This window comes from Pholcus phalangioides, unplaced genomic scaffold (assembly GCF_987345545.1).
Source record: "Pholcus phalangioides strain wild (caught in Gottingen) unplaced genomic scaffold, Ppha-v1.0 ptg000004l_1, whole genome shotgun sequence".
NCBI lineage: Eukaryota > Metazoa > Arthropoda > Arachnida > Araneae > Pholcidae > Pholcus > Pholcus phalangioides.
Genome location: NW_028301597.1, coordinates 43,701,849 through 43,723,723, shown reverse-complemented (window position 1 = coordinate 43,723,723; position 21,875 = coordinate 43,701,849).

The following is a 21,875-nucleotide window of genomic DNA, read 5'->3' as shown; positions in this document are numbered from 1 at the left end:
AAAGGGAGATAGAGGTTCTAGCCATGTGTGGGAAGCACTGCCGAGTAATTGTTCTGATGGTGATTCGCGATGTAAGGAGGGGAATTGTAGTATACGCAAGGTCTGGGCCAATGTGATTTCGAGTGTATTCTCTATAATACATTGTGTAATTCATTCAAAGCTTCGCTTTTTTATGGCTATATATTTATGCATTAGTTATATTCGGTGGATACACATCGGTATAAATCGGCGTAACTGATTAATGGGCGCATGCATAAAAGACAAGATCAATCCATAAAACAAATCTCATTCAATGGTCAGAGTCGATATAGGAAATTAAAATAACATTTTCAGACTTTTTTTTGGGACATGCCAGTAAATTTTTCTGCAGCTGAATTAATTTATCTGAGACTGAAAGTAGACAGATGATAGAATGACGCAATGGTGGAATTTTTTGGAGTATATATATATAATATGATATCAATTCGATTTGATGGTAATGTTGTTTATACGCCATAGAAATATAAAATGCATTACAGGGTGTTTCAAAAGGAATCACCCGATTTGAAATGCATATAATACGAAAAATATTGAACATAGACAATTAAGATTAATTTTATATTACATGGCTAATCATATATATATATATATATATGAAACAAATTCAATGCATATGCATTGCATTTGATTTACACAACAACTACCAACGCATTCATGAAATGAATTCCTTAACTCTAATTTAACCCCATTTTTCCTTGAATTTCAAGGGACAAAATGGGGACACACTCAATATAAATGAAAAAGATATACAAAAAGGCATGAGAAAACATTGTGCGAGAAAATAGAGAAGCTGCATTTTATGATAAACTAACTAAATTGTTAATTTAATTAAATTGCAATATATAAATCTCACACACACACGCACGCACGCAAAAAATATCAATTAAATAGAAATAGAATTGCTCCATCAACGTTAACCTGTTACTTTAGCAGTCTCAAGTATGGCAATGTTTGTACCAAAAACATAGAATCATCATCGAATCATCAATTACGGTTTTTACTAAAAATAATCATGAAACGCATTCCATTCACTAGTTTCTTTTCTACTTCGGAACCGTATTTATTTATCTATTGATATACCTTTTAATTTAAAATACAACTACTTTCATTGGTAATTTTCCGCCATTATCTCTCTAATGTTACATTTATATGAAAACAAAAAAAAAATTAAATACATGTTATGAAATGTATAAAAGGGGGGATGAGGAAAAGAGATGAAAGCGGATACTTTAAAATATTACTCCGGTGATTGTTCGACGTACGATGAAAACGAAGGATTTCGATTCAAACAGGCGATGTTCTTGGTCGTTTTATTTTTAGCTTCCATCGATTTCGTTCATTTTTTCTTTTATTTTCTTTTACTTCTTTTCTCTTATTTCTTTCATAATTCTAGAAGGTTTTTTTTGTCTTTCCAGACGTTGTTCGCGGACGTATGGGGAAAGAAGCCTTACCTCTCTCTCTCTCGCTCTCGCTTTCTAATGCTACATCTCTTCTTTTTGTTCGCTTTTCTACCACTATCAAGCCATCAGCAATCGACATCTCCGCTGTAAGTCATTATCTTAATGCTCGATCTGAAGTCTCCCGCCCCATCTTCGCTTGAACGGCTACCAAACGGCTTATGTGTACGTCACCCCCAACATACAAACCCCACCCTTCTACCATAGCACGCCTATCCATGCTTTCCCCAACCTAAGAGCCCCTTAAAAGATACGTTCCCAAGATCCAGATCTCTTTTCTGCTCTCTCTCTCTCTCTTAGATACTACCTCCTTACATCGTCCTTTCCACGGCCGACCCGGGGATCGGTTCTTGTAACGGTAAATCGCTATTAATTCTCCCTCAGAACCATCCCAACGATTAGCGACTAATGATGACGAATCCTTACTCATATTTTTGGATTTGAGCCGGATTAAGCTGGAATACCTTCGGGGGGAAATGGGTAAAGGGTGGTTTGGTATACGAAACTTTCTCCCGTGTTACGTGTTCTTTGAGCTGAGTTAGTTTTTGGGGTTCCGGAATCGGCAAGGGCGACCGATACGTAAAGTGATCTCTTGCGGGAACTGCATCGGTGCTTAACATGTGTTCGGCGATTTGTTTTTCCTCCGTTCGCTTATCTGTTCGTTTTCCGGAGAGAGAGATATTCTGTTTTATTTGATAAGAAGGGAGAGTATTTACTTGACTGGAGACAAGTTGGGTAATGAGAAAATCAGAAAAATGCAGCGGGGTATCGCCATACGGTTACGTTAGAAATAAAATGAATAAAATTTAAATTATTGACTGAATATGCTGCGCACAAAACAGAAAGTTATAAAATACAGTAGTTGACTGAATGCTCGGAAATATAATTATTAATTTTAAAAAACTCAGAATTTAGACATTTCCCATATTCAGCTTTAACACTTTAATTGGCAAGCATTGAAATATCCAGATGAGAAACGTTTTGAGAGGTTATATTAAGCAAATGAGGTACCTGCATTGAAAATTTTGAACACTTCGATCATATCCCCCGACACCTGCGTTCTTCCTATGTAAATGCATTATAAAAATGAAGCATCTCTTCATAATTCATTACCCGTGTGCTAGCAAAGGCACGCTTAGGTCTCTGCACCCCATCAACCAAGTCTATGTCCCTATGTAGGCATAATCTCAAAACCTGACAGCACTCTCCAGTCCAGGACGAACTAAGCCTCCAAAAAGCGAAATAATGGCATTAGGAGAAAACGAAAAGACCTTTTCGAGACCGAAATTGAGCATTTTGTTCAATTTTTTGACATCTAATCTTTCCGTTCTGTTCACCATAATCGTTTTGACCTATCCCTTAACCGCGATTCTATCTGATTCGGCAAATTGCTCCCCAATCGCAGTCTCGTGTAAAAACGCTTCAAGAGTTTACCACGTTTGATCCGATCAAATGCGTTCTCTAAATCAAGATAAATAACATCGACATTTTTGTCCTTACCCAAAACACTGATCACGTAATCATGATCACGTGATAAGGATTTATATAGATTTGAATAATGTACCTACGTAATTCGTTTGTTTAACAACTTTTTTTTATGATTTTTGAAACATAATTATCACAGCAATATATATCCTCTACACATGGTATTTTCCTCTGGAATGCAAGAATTAAAAATCATTCTTGCTTGGCTTGCAAAAACATACGTACATAGACATGCGTACTTTTGAGCCCTGCTGGTAATTATACAAACATCATAAGCAGCTCACAACGTAAAATCAAATGTTTAGTAGTTGTTAAGAAGCATCAATGCCGAAATATATACGAATACATAAAGAGCTAAGGTATCCGACTATGTTGAAAACATAATTTTGGAAGAAAATATCGATTTTTAGTTTTAATTTTTCATGAAAGCCCTGTTTCTTGTGATTCCAAAGCAGGTCCGGTTTCGTCTATTTGACGCTTAGAACCGAAGTCAAGTCGACTTTAGTATTTTGTTTTCACATGAAGAATAATCTACGAATAAAAACTCTGAACGCGTTTCACGAACAATGGTATTTTTGACACTTTACTTCAGTTTGATTCATGATTTATCAAAACGAATGTATTGTATTAATAAAAAATGTTAATATGAAATTATGACATATATTGTTAAATTAATGAACAATCTAACACTCTAAATGATTCTGAATTATTTAAGGTCTATGAATTCTGTGTTCATGTTCTGAATTACATTATCTAATGTCAGGTATGATTATACCCAATCACAGGGATGCTTCATACCCGATATGTGGAATTAAATTTCAAAAATAGAACACGTACATCAATCGTTTTGGATGTAACTTATGAGCATACGATACAATCAGTTGAATTATGGTTCATAACCTGCGCCACCACTACAAGAATGTACCGTGAAAATAACAAAACATCTCATTCTTAGAATTTTTTGTAATCGTGTTTCGAATATTTCATGAATTCTGCTTAGCGTTTGTTGTAAAAATAAACTTTCCATAGGAAACGACATTAAGTAGTTGCAAAATTTATAATTGTTTTCAACGTTTTGAGACACTTTATATCGAAAAATTTTATAAAAGTTTACTACAGTCCCATTTTATAGAAAATTGAGTAAGTATAAAATAAAAAAATACTCATAAGAGAAAATATGAATAACTTGTTGTGCTTTTAGGAAAACCAGTAAACTTTCAACGTGAATACATATAATTTCATTGATAATATTTCTTAGCTTCATTCGTGACTATTTCTGCAATTTGATCAATCTCTGGACATGTGATACTAACGTTCTGTCATCATAAATTCTCATCACCAGGTGGCTCTTTATTTCCTTTTACTATTATTTTGGTCTACATTTTATTTCAATTGTTAGCGAAATCTCCGGTGTTTTGTGATTTTATACTGCAAAAGTTCACCTAAATTAATTTAAACAATGCTATTATTCTCTTTGGATAAGCCTAACGCATATACCTAAATAAATATTTTTCTTTATAAAACTGATTTCCTTACAACCATAAACACTTATGTAAAGAGATGAATAATAATAATAATAATAGATAGAGATGGAAATATAATGGCAGGAATTAGAATAATAATAATTATACAAAAATTTTTCAAAAATTCTCAAAAAAGTTCAGTTACTTCGCGCGAGTACACTCGGCCAAACATGTATTTGCATTCGAAATTCTTGAACAATTATAGGAAAAATCTCCCAACTCTGAAAAGACTGAAAAAAGAATGAAAAACAACACAAATGAATACCTTAACTGTGTAATTCAGCATCAAAACCGTAGAAACAAAAAGAAAGCTATGATCACATTTATAATATACGTAATAAATTTCGTTATTTATTTAAATAAAATTTTATTAAAATCAGTGAATCGCATAAAAGAAAAATACATAGTCTTAGTAGTAAATAAATGTTTCTAACAATTATTTTTATTGATATCTCAGATAGAATGTACGTTAGACCGCCTTTTCATTAACCCTTTCCAAATGAGTTACCACAAAGTCATGTTCGGTAACCCATCGAACATTAATTAATAAAACTAACACGAGAGGGAACTGAAATATTAACACCATCACCTCCTATCGATAAAACGCAGTGTTGCATTTAATCAAACCTGTAAACAGAAAACGCGGTTTCGCGTTTCTTCTCATTACGATCATCATCTAGCTAATGATCAAAATGTGGAAATGAAGGTTGTGGAGGCGAATGAAGAAGCAAGGCAATAATAACGCTCCATTAATGGGAAAAAGACCAAAAAATGAAAGGAAAAAAAACTAATTAATCGAAACACGTTGCGCTGAATTAGCCGAAACAAGGAAAGTAAGAAAAAAATAGTAATAATGTGTATCCAGGAAAAACATGGGAAAATAGAAATCATCAGATCAAGAAGAACAAAGTAAGAATAATTATTAACGGGCAGTATCAAAATGCAAATGGAAATGATATTAAGACTTAATTGAAGCAAATACCACACATTTACGGATGTTATTTCGTATCTTGAAATATCTCCATTTATATGTAAGGGGAATAAATTACAGGTAAACACGTGACATATTTTTGGAATTTTCTTTGTCTAATGGGATGAAATTAATGCATGATTTTCTATTCAATTGACACGATGTAAATATTTTAAATTATGTTGAAGAATTTAATTACTATAAATCATTAATTTTTTTTATGTCTGTTACTTATCTGATTTCGTTCAATTCATTATTCACTATTCGTTTATCCACACTATTCATTATTCACTATTCACTATTTCATTTCATTTATTATTTTGAATTATTGTTTTTATTTATTATTTTACTGAGAAAATGTTTTTAAACAAATGTTAGGTAAATTATGTTCATAATGTCGTACAATACATAAAAATTTCCATAACATTACGTGGGTTGTATAAAAGCGTTCAATTTACTCATTCCGATATTGATGTAAAATAAATTTGGAGGATAGCCATTGTTAAAACTGGATGTTTTTTTTTGAACGTAAGTACAAATAAACTCGGTTATAACGATCTCGGTTGCAATCACGCTTCGAGCATATTTTATGTACACTTATTCAGATGAAAATTGAAGTGCGTATCATCTTCTTTTCATCTTCACGCGTTACAGTTAGCCTTTCTTTCTCGTTATCGTTTACCCCGACTTGCATTCACGTGCAAAATATGCTCTCGTGTGGTCAGGGGTTGCAGCATCGGGAGTAGGAAGGTAACAAAACTGTCTTTGTCTGACACAAACCTTCCAAACCCTTCCCCCACCCACTTTATGTTCTTACACGGCTGGATATATATTGGCATCCCATCTACCACCACAACCCATCTGCTTCTCGGAACTTCATTACACAATCAGTTATTCTAAAGAATAGGTTTTAAGGGGGGAAAAAGCGTTTCACATTTTTGTGCGAGGGTTTCCTTTCCCTCACAAATTTTCACTCATGTCACTATAGAAGTTTTGCTTCAATAAACTCTAGAAGATTTTAAGGTCAATTTTTAATGGTTCCGGCTGATAAAAGCAGAAGAAACATCATGCTTACCGTTACTTCACTGTATCCGATTATTTATATGTGAGCACAACTTTTCCAAATAAGCAATTATTTTAGAAATTATTCAGAAATTGATTTCTCAGATAAAAAAAAAAAAAAAAACACAGTAGGATCTGAAAAAAATAGGACCAAAATGTATAACCGTGCAAAACTAGAGAGTAATATTCAAAGTCAAAGATATATGACGCTAAGAAACAAAACTAATTTATTCAGGCGCGCAGAAAGTCTAAACTTAAACTAACTCGAATTGAAACAACATTCGCACAGCGACCAAAATAAAAAATAAAAAAAAATATTTTAACCCACACTTGACTGCATCGAGTTTCCTTATGATTTAGTTTAAGCGTAATTTATTTTATCTAAGAAATAACTTTAAATCAACACATTTTTGTGATATCTCTTTAAATATCGTAACCAAATTGCACATAATTTTTATATATGGTTACTAGTTACTTAAATTACATGCTTCAGAAGTATCAACAATCCCCCCATTACATCACTGCAATAAAGCAAATAAGATTGGGGGCAATCGACTTGTTACGGGAACACGTTCAAAATTCAAACCCCTTCCATTAAGGAGCTCAATCTAACACAGACTGAGCTTCTTAATACTAAGGGTCGAGAAATATTTAAGAAAAAAATATTTCAAAGTTCTCTCAATGCTAAAAACATTTAGGTTCTACAGAATATGGCCTCTAAAATTCACGAATAAACATATAACAATATCGAAATAGGAATTTACAGCAGGAAAAATTAAAAAAAAAAGCATTTTTACAAAAACAAAAGTTTGAAAATAGGCAAAAAAGGCAGTTATATATAACATTTCGTCTGAAATTCCGGGCTTTATCTGTCACCTGTGTTTTTCATTTTTAAAAGATGAACAATTTTGAAATTAAATGATTCCCCGCAGAGTGAGAGTACTTTTACAGGATTAGTCACGCTGTAAAAGTGTTTTAACTTAATGTATCAATATTATTCTACAAGTAGAATTTGATAAAACTACATCGTATGATACATGACAATTACCTCAGCTGATTGGATGAACTTTTTAGTTTTTGATATATTTTTTAAACAAAAATGAATTTCTTATTTAGAAGTTTTTATTTTGGTGAATTCTCGTCACCCCCTTGAGGGTCGCAACCCACAACTTGGGAACCATTGCTTTAGAGAATAATGCCAGCGAACCATCCTTGTAAAATCGATAAAAAAGCAATTACCTCGGATATAACGACAAATATCATATTCGTCATTTTTGCATCCGTTTCAATGATATTTCTCCAAGAAATTCCTATGATTAGAGCTTTCCTAATCTTTACTAGCATCAAAAATCAGGATAATTTGAATAATTTATAAATTATGTTATGATGAATATGGCCATAAATATTCATCTCATATGAATTGCTGAAGTACTGTGTTACTAGCAGTGTTATTTATAAGTAATATTTGTACCTTTCGCCGATATTCGGTGGCATGTCTGGTGAGGGGGGGGGGGATATAGCCATGCCTGTATAACATTTTTCCATGTTTCGGTGGGTTTTTAGGACGAGGTGAACAAATAAAATTTTGGTTTTGCTGTTTTAATAACAATAAAAACCCTTCCAAAATAAATCGCTTATCTGAGGTTTGCCTACAGGTTATTTTGATAAATTGTGTAATTGGAAGAATGTTTCTATGATTAACGGTTGATGATTTATTCAAGAATAAAGGGACTTTTCTATTTACCTTGTATAGTTAGATTACTAGGTAAACATGAAATAAAAATATATCAAAACTTAATCATTATTGAAATTATATCAATAACAATGAAGTGCTCAAATAATATAATTTATAATAGCGTATTCTATTTGAATTATAGTTATATTTATTACAATTTCTAGCAAGTTATTAAAAAATTAAATTTAAAATATCATCTCAAATTATAATCAAACGTATCTTATTCGATATTTTGAGGATTTTTTATATATTATTTCGCATAACTGTTATTGCAATTTAATATCTTATAAATAAACCGATATATGAGAATCCGGCTCAAATTTTAACCAAATAAATGTCTTATTTCTTATTTTGAGGATTTACTATTTTAATTCAAATAAATGTTTGAGACATGCACTGATTACTTATCATTTTTATGAATAATTTTTAAAAAAATATAGTTAAGAATTCGGAGGAAAGATTAGTGTAAAAGAAGAATGTTTGATTACTCGATAAATACGCGACGTCGAAATCTAACCGGAATAATATTTGACTTAAACATTTAAGAGTTTGATTTCATGGGCAAATTTCATTTTTAAATTTCAATCTAAACAATTCCTAGGGGGGCTTTAAATGATGGAGAAGCAAGAGAGAGATTTTAATATTTCTCATTTTATTTCAAATTCGGTATCACCAAGAAACATTCGCTTCCTCTTGCTCCTTTATTGGCACAAACATTCCAAGGTCCAAAGAACGAGAAAAAGTACAAAATGAACAAGTACGAAACCATGGTATATGTACCCTTTTTTGGTTTCCATTTATTGCCTAAGCAAGGATAAAAAAAAAAGAAACATAAAAAGGAAAGAGTTTCGCTACATTTAATGAAATATTTTACCGGAAAGAACTGCATTCGTCATACGTTATAGCTCCCGTGGGAGTCAGTTCCCGGGCAAGTCACTCTTTTTCTCCTTTATTATTATTATTTTCTCTCTTGGATTATTCCTTTTATTTCTCCGTCGACTCTTTTCATTCCTTTTGGTCTCCATGTTCCATTAAAAATAAATGGATTTAAATTAGATCCCCCCACATTCACGCCCACAAGAGACACAACTTCGTTTTGAAATCGCTTACCTGTCTCGATTTAATGTACATACATATTTAAAACGAGACGAATTAAATTAAATGTAGATGTTACTCACGAAAGTGAAACCTGGGATAAACAACACATACATAATACAGTGTATTAAGGCAAACAGTAGCATAACAGTTGTACATGAAGACCTAGAACAAAGGTGAATCTCTGTAGAATCGGCCGCCCTATCCACGAACCATAAATGTTGACTTTTATTTTGGTTTCTCCTAAGAGGTTTTTGAGAAATTGGTTTTAGTGAATGGAGCAGTAAAACAATGTTGAAGGGTCTTACCCCAGAATGAATGGATCACGGAACCTGTGATAAATCACTCCCTAACAAAAGACAGTTACAGGGAGTTAAGGGAAATAAAATTGCGGCACCTGCAGTTGACATCTTGGTATCAACAAGTGTCTTGTAAAGCAATTTCAAGTGTTATTTTTTTCTGCCCGACATTGTCCAGTGATTGATGTGTGTGTACAGGATGCGCAGAGGAAGGGATTTGATGCTATATGAATGCATGTGAAGGATTCGTGATTTTTCGATGCACTAACGTTCTGAAGTTATATGTGAAATGGTTCGAGAATATCTTATATAGCGTTAATGGGGGATTATAAACAACTGGGGGAATCTACAGTTATGTGACCTTTGGCAATTTTTGATGCTTTTGGTGTAGAAAAAAATTTTTGAAGAACTTTTCGATATTTATAATTTGCTTTAAACATTTTAGACTCCTAGGGAAAAATTGTATATCCATGTTCGTGTATACAATGTAATTGCAAGCATTTACTAATTGCAACTATAGATATATGCATGATTGCCGCTATTTAATGGGTGATAATCCATGCTAAAAAAACTTGATTTCTTATTACGAATCACACAGTTCAACAAGTTTTCATGAAGTCTTATAAAAATAATCGTAAATGAATTCAAATGAGTTTATTTATATCTATATGCCCGTAAGGGAACAGAATATTACCATATCATTTAATCATTAGCTCCAGTATGTGAAATAAGTGCCCGTGTGTTGCAGTGGTAAGATGTTCGTTCTTTCACCACGAAGGTTACCGTTAGGTCCGATCCTGGGGAATAGCATGGATAGCGAAGTCTTTTCCCTAATGAACTTGAGGTGACCACCTGTTGATGGTGTCTTAATTTTCAACCCAACTCCATCGGCAATAAATTGCTGTATGACCATATGATCGGAGTTGGCGTGTGTTGAAGTAGTATTTAATATAGGAGAGGAAGTGGAGTCTTTAATGAAAAACAAAATTCATGGTTATGAGGTGTAACTTGCAAAAACCTTGCACACGGAAATTTTTCTGAAAAACGATCATTACCAAAGGCCAAAGTACTTACATGATAAGTAACTAACATTTATTGTGGGATTTCGAGTTGGGTGTTCTTTTTCTGCTCGCCGTTTGTATTGCATCTCCGGAGCGTCTCTCTTGATTGTTTAGGAGTAGTCTTCAAACATTGCTTGGGCTCTATTTCCTTTCATATCTTTCTTCAATGGAAGCAACGCCTTGATAGAATCTCTAACCGTATTCATCACCAGAAAATAATCAGAATCATTTGAAGGACAATAGCCTGCATCACTTGTCCTTACATTACTCTCCGAGACTGTCCATCCCCTTTGGGAAACAGCGCAAGCCATTCCAAGATGGTCTCTGAGCGGTAGGCGGTCATGTCTGTCTATCTATTCCTACATTAAAGACCAAAAGTGATACTCTTTTGGTGTTTTCAAAATTGGTAGGCTTTCTCCATGAGGAACAGGTCGTATGGCTGAGGGGATATTTGTTGCCGAATATGTGTATAATAATACAGAATAATAATACGAATAACACAGAAATAGCAGTCTGTTGAATGATTTGTGAATTCTGTTGAAATCATGGGCACTGCAAAAATATAAAACATTAAACGACTTTTACCGATATTCCAATTTCACAAGCTGTGAAATTGGCTGTAAATTGAAAAAAAACCCATACAAATTGGCTGCTTTTGTTCGATTTACAGTTTTGTTGTTGAACAGTGTTATTGAAATCTGAGCATTATCCGCATATTTTTTCTCGATAAATTAAATGCATACTTGGAAAAATTGATATTTGAAAATTAATTTATTAAAAGATGTATAGAAAACACATGCATTTTTTTCCTTGTGTTTAATCTGTCGATTTATACGTCAAAAACATAAGAATTTCTTTGTTCGAATTACGTACTATCTGTCTATTTTTTAAAGGTTTCTTTTCCTGAAAGATTGGAATATGAATAAATATTTTCAAAATAGAAAATTGTGAAACATTATGTTCTAGTGATTCATTGATAGCATACAGATGTAAGTAGAAAAATCTACATTTTTTCCTACAAAAAAAGGGCAAGCAACTATTTCATTTTCTATCAGATATTATAACTGATTAACAAAAAACATTTTCCACAGGAGAATTATACGCTGCTGCTATATATACCTAAATATTTCCCAGAAAGTAGTGGAATTTGCATCTGGGGATTATATGCAAGAAATTAGCGGAAATTTGAGTGGAAAAGATAACGTTTTCTATAGAAACGTGACGAGAAATAACTCAATATATCAATTTAGTGAATGGAATTTGCATATGTGAATTATACGCAGAAAGTCACGGCACCTATAGCTGTAAATAAAGGAACATGAAAAGACCTTAGTTCAAATATCAGATACATACTTCCATCGTAAAAATAACCCTCATCACCATATCATCCCACAGTCTGTGCATTCCTACGATTTGTTGAATTTCTACAACACGGTAAAAATTTCTATCATTCTATACGCATAAATTGAATTTATGTAAACGAGCTTTCTATTGAGCGAAATTTCCAGCTTCTTTGTGAATATAAAATAAACCGAGAAGATACATACCGAAATGATTTTTCCCTCTCTTACAAGTTATTGCATGATGCGTGCATTTTACAAAAGGAGTATTCGTTCCTTTTCAAGTCAATGTCGGTCTAACAAATGTGAAGTCATATACTTGCCAGAGAAATCACTTTTAAATTCCGTTCTCTTCTTTATTATGTAAGATTTCGAATGAGGTTACAAAGAACGAAAACAAACACGAAGCATCAAAGGAAAATATAAACCAAGACCGATTGCGAGTCTCAAGCAATTTTTTTGAAACTCTGTATCGACCGTGATAGCGAAACTTCCAAAAGAACGATATGAGTTTGAAAATGAAATTGAAGAACTGGACGAGTTCCAAGAGAACTCGAGAGCAAAAATAAAACTTTACATCTGATGAAACAAATGGTTACACCATTGTCTTATTTATCGAAAATCACTTTCCTCTCAAAACAGCTTTGCGTTTGATGAAATTTATGCATTAGTTAGAAGACACTATATATGGAAAAATAAATAACATGAGATATGAATATTTTTTCACGAAAATTATTTTTCGAAAGTTAATTTCAATTAAAGTATCGAAAATTAATTTCAATTAAAGTATCGAAAATTAATTTCAATTAAAGTATCGAAAATTAATTTCAATTAAAGTATCGAAAATTAATTTCAATTAAAGTATCGAAAATTAATTTCAATTAAAGTATCGAAAATTAATTTGAATTAAAGTATCGAAAATTAATTTGAATTAAAGTATCGAAAATTAATTTGAATTAAAGTATCGAAAATTAATTTCTATTCAAAGATTACCAATAACTCATGATATTTTAAAAAATTAATTTCTTTTATGGATTCCAAGAGCTTTTTTGAGCTTGGGTCGGATCCAAAGTAAATATGAAATTCTATCTTCTATATTATAGAAAATCTATTTTGTTATTGTACGCCTGTAATTAGCTGAATAAATTATTGTGCTCGTAGTAACTTTAAAAGAGGACTTTAGACGATATGGAAATCATTGGGGGACAATACACTTTGCACGCTGGATTTTTTTTTCTTTCTTAATCAATCTCAATTTTTTCTCAATTAATATTGAAAATTTTTATTTATACTTCATTCTAATATTACTATATTCAATATAATCCTATTGTTAATTATGTTGACTGTACAGCAGTAGATAAATATTTATATTGCCATGAAAAGATAAATTTGAAAACTCGCCATGATTTATATTATTTTCCCCATTATATATTGTATCAAATTTATCTTTCATGCCCTCTGATTTAGCGACGATTTCTTGGTCAACAACAATATAAATTGGTCAACATATTGGATGAAATTTAAATTCTTAGGAGAAAATATATCTAGAATAAAAAAAAATGTGATTCTTTAAAAAAATCAATAATTCACGACATGCAGTATTATGAAAGTGTTTATTGAATTCGAAGATCTATGACCAATGAAATGTGCTTACAGATATGGTATATCTCATTTATTATGTAAATAATATATTCCTTCACGTATACGCTTAACCTACTTACATGCTTCGTCATGATACATGAAGCAAGCCATATGTTGATCCATTTATCTATTATGCATATTGATGAACAGACTTCTTAATCAATAATATGATCAGATACTGCAAAAGCGGTAAGATATTTTATAATCATGTGCTATGGATTTTAGTGCAAGTTTATAAATGAACTCAAAAATCTTGAAATTATCATAGCTATATGCTGGGCTGCAGAGGTTCTTAATTTTTTCAGCCGGGACCCAAAATCAATAATCTGATGAACTTCGTGACCCATCGGTTTATTTTTCATTTCAAAACTCGCAATTTTTTGCTAATAAGGTCTGAACTCAGGGGTAACAAATCAAATAGAAAGGGCCCCCCGCCCCAAGTTATTGAAAGCTTTCACTTAGTCAGAAATTATTTCGTTCATAAATTCTAAATTTGCATTAATTCTAGAACTATTCCACTCGTAAATTTAAATTTTGTTCATTAATTTCAGAGTTATTCTGGAATAATTTTTTTGTGAATTCTAGAAACATTTTTCATAAATTCTGGAATTATATTATCCCTTAATTAGTTCCAAATACTCATTACGTCTGAACTTTCATTAATGCTCGTATAATGTATTTTTAGCATTCCTGTGCATACTGCAACAAAAAAATTTCATTTCGAATCCCAACCTCTCTTTCCAAGAGAAAATAAAAAAAACTACGTATAGGTGAAGGCTCATAATGGTTCCGAAAATGTCTGAGCCGCCGTTGTCCAGACTGCCTAAATCGTTGAGACACCCGTAATACCAGTGGTGCACCAAATGGGATTCATAACCGCATTCGTACGACCAATCTCAGAATACCCTACGGGTCAAGTTTGGGTCGCGGCTCATAGGTTAAGAGCGTTGCTCCGAAGTATAATATGGTGCTCCATATACATTATACTCACATTACTACTACTCCTATCACACGTAATCCTCCTGAATAGTGCTTTGAGGAGCCTCCGACGAATAGTGTAGGAAATTTCTGGAAAATTTTATGTGGTGTTCGTGTATTATGAGTGTACGTGTTTTCTAATTAGCACAGCTATACACTATCTTTGGAACTGCAAGTGGGAATTGAATGCTTCGGTTTCGAGTTTCTTACCCTACATGACTAGCATCACTAGCACTCAAATAAGCAGTCTCATCATAAAAACTGCGTGTGTAATACGTCGATTACCTTCTTTATCATCGACAGTTTTGGCAACGCCAGTAAATGTAAATAAAAATGAATTCTTTGATTAGAATTAATTTATTACGTATATATCAATTAGTAATAGAAACTTCGATCTCTAAAAAAGCTTCCAGAAATAATAACTAAAGTTTCCAAAAAACAAGATGATCATTTAATATAAAAATCAAGAAATCACTTAAAACGTTCTTAAGAAAAATAACAAAAATTATTATTTCATGACTCCATTCATCCATAATATACCAACAATAATTGAACTAGCAATTATTGCAAAAAAAAACAAAAAAAAAACATACACAAAAAAGCTAAATGAAACTAATTACAACAATAATCAAGCTTTAAAAACAGAAAAAAAAAAGTCATTTATTTTAGTACCGAATTAAAAAAAAGGGATTCTAGATAATATTATCTAAAAGGGAAGAAATATTCAATTAAAAATTAATTAATTAAAAAAATTCATTAAAAAGAGTAGAATTTGAGTTTCGTAAAGGAGGTTAAATGTTTATTTTTTTTTTTTGTGAAAATAATTTTTTTAATGCGTGTGTATGCGTATATCACTCGTTAACACACGCACACCCCTTGAGGCCTGAAAAGCTTCAAAGAAAAAATATATAAGAAAAGATCTTTGAAGGGAAAAAGAAATTGTTAAAGGGGAAAAAAATGCATCAGAAAATTGTTTCCGTATTATATTATAATGTATATTCTGGTTTTTTTTTTTTATTTCAACCTTAATCTTCCTTCCGCAGTAATTCCACTTGTGTTTATCCACTGGGAGCAACAATGTTATTTTTCTTCGTATTTTTCCTCTCTTTTACATAAAGAAAAAGTCAAGAAAAATTGAATTTTTTGTCACTTTCATGCAAGAAGTTCTTTCATCATTTGCGTGTGTTACAACAGATATTCTTTTTTTCGTTTCTTACATGTTATACGTATCTTTTTTTATACGTATACGTGTATTTAGGGAAAAAAAAGAAACAATTGCTTTGTTGAAAGTTTGTTTTCGCCGGTAATTACGAAAGTGTTTGCTGGAGTGTGTTTAATTAATAAGTCACTCGCATACTATGGGATGAGACAGGGTTTTCTATGTTATAACAACGTCTAAACGAGCATCAAGGGCTTCCGATTGTTCAGTTTATGCCAAGTGTGTGTGTAAGATGGAAAAATTGAAAATAATATATAATAATCAACAGTGCAGAATCGTGAAGTACACGACAGGATTTTATCAATAACACATCACAGAAGGACATGATGAAAATATTTTCTTTATTCAATCATTAGAATGTGCTCAAAAGGACTTGAATATTAATGGTTTTTGGTCGAAAGATATTTCTAAATATGTATAGTATTACGGTGAATCAGTTGGGGAAAAACACTAAAATATATCAAAAACTGTCTAGTTTTTATAAATTAGGAGATCCATGTAGTTAAGTATGTAGGGATACATTATTTTGACACTTTAAGTACTAAGAAGAGAGAAAAAAATCTTGTAAGAGACGGTTATAATATCACGTGACTTAAAAAATATATTAAAAATATTTTTATGTATTTCAAATATTTTTCTTCGATTTAAAATTCAGAGGCTTCCACAGCTTTATGTCAAAATATGCTAAGTCTTTCCCTAATTTAGAATATTAAATTTCAAACTTAATAAAAAAAAGCGCTTGAAAAAAGTATCTTGAAATACAAGTTTGTATGATATTCACAGATTTCAACATATATTCCTTTTTTCGTTTTTTGCATGTTATACAAATTTTTTATACGCATACGTGTATTTTGAAAAAAAATAGAGAACAATTGCTTATTGCTGAAAGTGTTAAATTACAAAAGTGTTTGCTGGAGTGTGTTTAATTAATAAGCCATTCATATACTATGGAATGACAGAGGGTTTTCTATGTTATGACAACGTGTGAGTGAGAATCAAGGATTTTTGTTCATTCTAAGCCCTGTGTAAAATATAATGATATGGTAATAATAATGGATATTAATCAACAGTATTTTCCATATAGCTGAGTTGACCATAAGTCAACCTATAAGGCTTGATCAATAACCAATTTGAATTTATATTTTTCGCCCATCCTCTCTTAAGTCTCAAATGTACTCTTAAAATCTCAAACGATATAACATCCAGTATATTATGTTACTCAGATCCTGGCTAATAAGTAACTTCATACTAGAAGGGAACCTTCAGTTTGGGTGTAACAAAAATTTAATAGTAAGTGAATAGATAGTGAATTTTGTAAAAAAAAGTATTTTATTTTCGGATGCTGAATTTTATTATTACCTGAAGTCCATAAAATGAATCATTTAGAATATAGTCATATTCAGTCATATAGAATATAGTTTATCCCACTAATAACGTTTTTTCAAAAAACCGTCATCAAAAATGTTGTAAGCGGGAAAAAGCTTATTGATGAGTATTAGTTGGGACCTCAAGAAAACGGAGAATAAATCATAAGACGGTGGGATTATTTGTCGTAATTAGCAGGAAAATGTTCTAGTGGGAACGTTATGAGCAAAATCTACTGTATATTATGGCTACTCTTGCAGTAGTGGGATTTTGCATATCCTTTAAGAGATGATTATAATATAAAGTAGCTTGCCAGGCAAATAGCGAATCCCACCTGGTTGTCGACTGGTTAGAAAACTAGCCTCTGATTGTGTAGGTATGAGTTCAATTCCCGGTTTAGACACGAATGTCTACTAACACTAATTCCCTGCACAGATCATACAGATCTCCAAGGAATACATGACGATCACGTTATATTATTGAAAAATAAATCAATAAAAATTATTTGGATTTCAAATTTATAATTTCCTACTACTCTATATCTAAATATTGCTTAGATATTCGATAAAACTTCAGTTAAATCGAAAATCCTGGGAAAATAAAACTGGTTCACCGTTCAAAAAACAAATAACCTCAATAAATATGATTTGTCAACTTACATAAAATGTTTAAAGCACAAAACATTTCCATTTGACTTTTGTCTTAGAATGCACAAAAATTAGAATATTTGCATGAAATCGTTAACCTTTATGCAAAATAATTGAATTTAAATATTAAAAAAACGCTGAAAGACAAAAATAATTCAGACATTTCTAAAATATTTCCAAACACATTCCTATGAATAAGAGAAAACAATTTTCAATAGGTTATTCATTTATCTTTTTAAGAACAATAATAATGTAAACACTGCTTATGTATGAAACTAAACTGCATGCTGAAAATCTGTTGCACATTAAAAAATGATCAAAATTTCTGTAATAGGAGAAAAATTGTATTCGATGAAAATAATTAATGCACCATAAAATAATCATGTGAATGGGAGTAGATTAATCACTTTGAAAATTGATGTTCCTGTCCATGTTTCTTTTGCCTAATCTTTATTAAGAATACTTAATATATTTTTCTTTGAACACACACGATATGAAGATTAATACTCCATTCATTATGATTTTATCGCTTGCTTAATGGGCTGTATAAACAGGGAAATTTTACGATTCCGTACTCGGAATTTTCTGATACGTAAATTTACATAATTCTTATCTATGGTCATTTGGTAAATGCATGGAATAGTACATTAAAATGCATTAGGAACACATTTGAAGAAAGTCTTAAAACCTTTATTATCATGTTTTAGTTTAATTTTGTAAATATTTGATTAATTCAATTTTATACATATTAGAGTAATTTATGAGTTAAAATAGTGGGTTAATTTTAAATGATAAATAATTCGATGATTTAACGAATTAGATAAATAATTAGTAATGATCAAATTAATGATTATATTGATTTTTTAATTGTTTTAAGTATGAGGTAGACCGTAATACATGAAGAGTTCAGTGAAGCCTTTCGACTACACACGCTAATTCGTCGTGAAGCGTATGTCGAATTCTGAAACCATATGAATCAATATACGTCCATCCGAGAATTTCACGCATGCGCATGCGCCTTTCCGAGGAACTCGAACATCGAATTATGAGGTACCACTTTATAGGAACTAATATTTGATGTGCCTAAAAAAACACATTGCGCCCGAAGGAGGGTTAGATCTTAGATTAAGAAAAAATTTTCACGGTATAATCTATGTATTATCTTCATGTAAAATCACACGTAAAACCATATTGTAGGCATTCAAGCCACTACTACGTCACGGTATTGATCTATTTAAACTTTTGAGTAGTTATGAAATACAGTAAAAAATATTTTAAAGATTTCCAACTCCTACAGTAGATTTACTGATATTTATGGTGTATATTGCATATTTGGTAAAAAGAAAGGAAAGTAAAACGGCCCAGCACTTTGGACGGATGCCTTGTTTTTTCGTTTCTCGTCACAGTAGAGGCGCTGTGTATATTTTGTATATATTGTGTATTTAGACCATTCTCGAATCTCTCCCATTTCAACATGCGAACTTCTCTTTCTTCTTACTTGCCCTACAAAACCCACCGCACTTCTTTTGGAATCCCAGACTGAGGTCCTTATATGACACTGGGCGCACGTGCAATTTTTCTCCCTGGTCATTGGGTCCGGCTATCCATCAAATGGCTTGTACGTTGCAACAATTTGATACTTGTATTCTTGGCTGATAAGTAATTCCATACTAGAATGAAACCTTCAGTTTTTTAACTTTTTCCGACACAATCAATCAATTTGCATTAAACTCAAATTTAAAGCTTTCGCACACGGCAAACGAACTTTCGAAACGCATTTTTCAAGAATAATTTTAATTAAAGTTAAAAATATTTGATATAGAAAGAGAATTTCTCAGAATAAAAATCGCCGTTGTTGATACAAATACAAATACAAAATCAGAAACCACAACAGGCAAACTGCCTAACAAAGTGGGTGAAGAAAAAATAAGAACATATTGAAATTAATAACGTTGAAAAAAAGCTCCTAAATTGTGTTTTTCATAGCCTAAATACAGCTACCCAATAGGAATGCAAATGAGAATAAAAAACTAAAAACTGAAGTACACTGCCCATAAAAAATATATAGTTGCCATTCATTTAAGTATAGACTACTCCTCAATTACTTCCACTGAACTTATATAATTTGCTTATAAAAGTGTCTACCATAGCAGAATTTACGACAGCAGAATGCTAGGTATTCGATGCTTTTACAACCCCTATTAGAAAGAACTCCCTGAAACACAACAGCTTAGAAACACAACAGCTCCCTAAATCAGTCCTTGATACGAAATCATTCTCTCTTTTATCAACGTTATTATTTACGAAATCAACATAAACTCACTTCTCTTACGTATGCTTCAAACATTTTGAGAATTAAAATTCAGAGATTCAATGAATACTAAATCCCCAAATCTAATTGATAGCGAAAAGGAGAAGAATTAACTTTAATTAAGGTCAAAAGTCTTTTAATTCCCGGATTTCTATCCCCCAACTGCATCTATCATTAGCGTATGTGTGTATATCTCAGTGGAAATTCAACTCTGTTATCTTCGTTAGATGAGAGCATGTGAAACGACCCCGAGAGTTTGATTAATAGCTGTGGGCGACGATCTTCGTCATGTCCACCCACTAACAACGGACAATACGGGAATCGGGACATGTTTGAAAAGCAGAGCGTCGTAAAATTACAAGGGGGGGGATAGGACATAGCATTGGATCTTCAAATAGAGTCCGCTACCGTAAATAAAGTGCTGGAGAGAGAGAATCGGATCTGTCTCTCTCTCTCTCTCTCCCAATTTACTCACTACTACGAATTTCGACCTCATCCTCCTTAAACAGAACTGGTAATTGAACACAAACGCGGACGTCGGTCGGTCGGTTGAAAAGTATTGATCACTCAAACAGGATCAATATTTTCTTTCTTTGCACTTCTCTTTCTTCCACATATTACTCTTCTCCTTTCCCGAGGGTCAATAAGTACTTTGGAAGAAGACATTGAAAGAACATAGGGAGAGAGAGAGAAAAATAAGAAATGTGTAAAAGTGGTTAAAAAAAACTTGTAAATGGTACCCGAACGAGTTTTATTTTATTTTTCTTTACTTTCACTTTCCTCGAGAGAAAAAAAAAATTATCAGTCTGTATAATAGCGTTTTGAAAAGGAATCTGCTTAAAAAGATATATTTTAAAGGACAATTTGAGAGTTTTCCTTTCCTGTTTTCTTTCTTTTTAAAACGTAAACGGAGCAATTTCTATTTCAGTGACGCTTAAAGGTGAGAAATGATCAACTAAGATTGTGTTCCTAAAAAAAAAACGAGAAGACATTTTCAGTGCATCATTTAAATGATACTTGAATTGGAAAAATGGAACGGAAGTAAATTTCTGAAATTCTACTCAAATTCATAAAAAAAATCGATTCCGTTGTTTATCACTTCTCCGTTAAAAAGATTGGATTTTTCGGAGAAAAGGAAAGAATACGCGGAGAAATTTTAGATATATAATGGTAGTGTATGTGTTAAATAGCATGGAATTAAACATGTTTGTTGGAAAAAGCAATGAGGTATACATTGATGGAAAATATTTGCATCTGAGTAGCGAACAGCAATATAATTTTTGTTTTCAACACCGGACGAATCTCTGGGAAGTTATTTCTACTATCAAGTTAACTTTATTACTTAAACTTTTATTTTTTGTTGTTTCTCTTATGTATGCTTACATAAGAGAAGCAACAACTTTTTTGTTGCCATTCTGCTTTTGTTATTTAATAAAGAATACGGATACAACCATCCTTCGGGAACGCTTTGAGATTCCTCTCTGAGACGTGAATCGGGATGTGTCCGGGAATCCTTCTATATTTAATGGTAACAATTATAGGTACGAATGACAGTAATATTTTTTCTGGTATATATTATTTCTAGCAGAATCTTCATTACGTGTTTGTACACGTATTTTATATAAAACAATGGATTTATCTACTTTAT